General features: G+C 48.3%; 1 protein-coding gene across 1 annotated transcript in view; it reads right to left on the bottom strand.

The window, feature by feature from the left end:
* CADPS (calcium dependent secretion activator) overlaps positions 1–3179 on the bottom strand; it is a 435301-nt gene that overhangs the window by 189496 nt on the left and 242626 nt on the right. The window lies entirely within an intron of this gene.

Raw genomic sequence — 3179 nt, 5'->3', positions numbered from 1 at the left:
AACGTTCAAATGGGAGGGAACGCTTAGATATATTTTCTACTTGGCGGTCTTCAGCCTGTCCTCCACAGAAGTCCCTCGGAGGCTGCCTGAGGGTCCGGGGCAGGCGTCAGGAAGCCTGCTCTCTGTCCCTCTCTTCCTCCATCCACTACAGAGCTGTGGTTCCCCTGTTTCCACTTGGCTATTTCGAGTGTTGGAGCAAGGGACTGGTGGCCCAAAGGAAACAGAGAATCCCCTGCATGTTCCACGGAAGCTGTTGGGCACCAGCGGGCACCGAGTGGGCCATCCTCCATATCTGTAGACACACTGGGGCCTTTCTGCTTCCCTTGAATTGGAGTCAGTGCTGGTGGCCTTGACCTGCTCCCCTCTGTTGGCATCAGCATTGTTTCAGAAGGGGTGAGTGTCTCTTTATTGGTTTGATAAAATGCCTCTCAGTGTCCTAACTTGCCCAGTGCAGAACACACGGGAAGGATCATGACTGCCCACGGACTTTCCATGTTGGCCTCCAGAAGTGCGTTTAGACACTGAGTTGACAAGAACGGAAGCAGAAGACCTGGACTCTCCTCTTGGCTGCTGGGGGGACCTTTGTGATCACAGGGCTGCAGGCCAGGGAAGGTGTTACGGGAAGAATCCGATATCTGTTGACATGGAAGATTTCATCAATTGCTCCTAAGTGGTCATGACAAGCCTGTGCACACGGAAGCTGACTGCCGGAAAATCTCAGGAAATCCTACAAATCTTCACCTGCACCCTTCTAAGAAAGACACAGAGTTTTGGATGGGCTGTTCCCTTTTAGGGATTTTCAGAAGTGAACACACACACACACACACACACACACACACACACCTAAAATAAACAAGTACCAAAGCCAGTGGTTGCTGAGTGGGCCCCTGTGTGTGTTGGAGCAGAACTGGGCTCCATACGGTTTTCCAATGGCGCCGATGTTTCCGATGTAGATCACCAGGCCTTTCCTCTGGGGAGCCTCTGGGAGGGCTCGAACCACCAACCTCTCAGTTAGTAGCTGAGGGCTTAGGAGTTTCGCCACCCAGAGGGTCCTAGGAGTAAGCACAGGACTGTTGTGTTGGCTACTGTGTGATTCTCAACTTCTTTTGGTAGAAGACTCCCTGTGAAGACCCCCCAGCACATGCTTTCCAGTGGCAGCGCCTCGCCTCCTTCCACTCCAGCCAACAACGTCTAGACAGCGTTTCATGGGTACTTCCTGAAGACTCTGATACCATCCCATGTAAAATCCCATCCACAGGAGGTCAACGACTCCCAAGTGCGTGGTGATTTAGAAATTCTCAGAAGAGTCAAGTGGCCAGGGAAAAACACTTCTGAGGGAGCAAGGGGCCTCCACAGTGTCAGCAAAGCCCCCCTGCCTCACTTCTTCTGCGGGGCAGTCTCTAGGACACACAGTGTCTCCTTTCTCATCACCCTTAGAGGTGCGGCCTGTGCTCCCTCTTCTGTTTTCTACCAAACGTGTCCTGAATGTCTGTGCCTGATCCTGGGTTGGGGGTGTGCGTGGTGCATGTGCATGTGATGGTGGTGACCGTGGGGAGAAAAAGGGAGAGGTACACACGATGCACCAGGTCTCCCAGGGAGGTCAAGGATGTTCATATGTGATTCTAAGACAGGATGCTCTGCTAAGTGTGAGGAGAAGCACTAAATGGGGAGAACTGGCAATAAATCAGCCCTGCCTCTTTCAGTGTATCCTATCTCTCCCTTTATTTTGTACTGCCTTTAGTGTAGACAGCAGTTGTTTTTGTCTGCTCATTAACCAATCCCCTTTCTGTAAGAGCATTGGAAACAGCTCAGTGAGACTGTCAATTAAAGTGCCATACCCTGTCCCCAGTCCCCACTAAAAGTTGGGTGCATGACCCAAGCTACACTAATCCAGTTCTCATCCTCTGAACATTGGTGCTTGAGTGGACTGACAGCAGGCTAGAAAATGGTCAGAGTTGATTTTGTCCTGTGATAAAACCAAAGATGCTGGCCAAGGCCACTACTTGGATCACTGGGTCCTGTCCTTTAGGGTGACCAGTCTGCTTTTACAAAGATCGTGCCATCTACCACCAGTGCTTCCCAATGCATTCATGCTCCTTTAGCCTAAATTTGCCGAGCCTGTCACTTTTGTTTGTATCTAGAGGACCCTAACATCATACGCTTCTGGAAATGAGAGGCCAGGTCTCAGAGCTCATCTCTGCGTCCTGTCAGTGTAACCCACACCAACTAAGTACTCAGTAAACACCGGTCATTTGGCAGCTTGAGGAGAGGTACCTCCTCAAGGGTGAAATATCTTCCTACTTAGCTATTGTACTTAGGGGGGGCAACATTCCAAAGTTTGTCCTTCTGGCTACGTAATTTATTTTTAAGTGTTGTGCTACCCCATCATGACACAAAAGCAAAGGCTGTCTCTTGCTTAAAGCCTTAGAGCAGTGCTTCTCAACCTGTGGGTCGCAACCCCTTTGGGGGTTTAACGACCCTTTCACAGGAGTCACCCGATTCATAACGGTAGCAAAATTACAGTTATGGATATAATGTTATGGTTGGGGGTCACCACAACATGAGGAACTGTATTAAAGGGTCGCAGCATGAGGCAGGTTGAGAACCACTGACCTAGAGGCACGACAGAGACCCGAGTGTATATACAGATGGTCTTAGAAGGTGATTGGATTGGTAAAACCTTCAAGGTTATTGAGAAGCGAGAGCGGTTTGCTTTCAGGAGGTCTTGGAACTGGTAGCATTCTAAGTTCAAGTCAATGTTCACAGTCAACATGGCAATGCAACGAGCACCTTGAGTCACTCAATTACACATGGATCCACTTGGGACCTCATTCACAGCACAACATCCATGACAATTCTCAAATAGAATTTTTTTCCAAATAGTCTTTGCAACTATTTCTGTAAATGGTTTAAATGCTCTGATTGAGGCTGCAAATTAATAGACAGCCATGGCAAATGTCTTTGTAATCTGAGAAATCTCAATGCAAAAACAAATAAAAAAACCACCTCCAAAAAAAGGTCTTTTTGAGGACATGCACTGCTATTTCTGGAGATTTTTTTTCTTCGTGAAAACTCAAGGAAGCAAGGATATAATTAATATGTTACTGAAGTGTCACTGGAGTCCCTGAGTGACATCAACAACTAAGTGCTCAATCACTAGCTGACAGGTTGGTGGATCA

Source organism: Echinops telfairi, unplaced genomic scaffold, assembly GCF_000313985.2.
Source record: "Echinops telfairi isolate 266 unplaced genomic scaffold, ASM31398v2 ScPeMD7_31;HRSCAF=116, whole genome shotgun sequence".
Lineage (NCBI taxonomy): Eukaryota > Metazoa > Chordata > Mammalia > Afrosoricida > Tenrecidae > Echinops > Echinops telfairi.
Note: the sequence above shows the minus strand (reverse complement) of the source record. Positions and strands in the feature narration are given on the sequence as shown.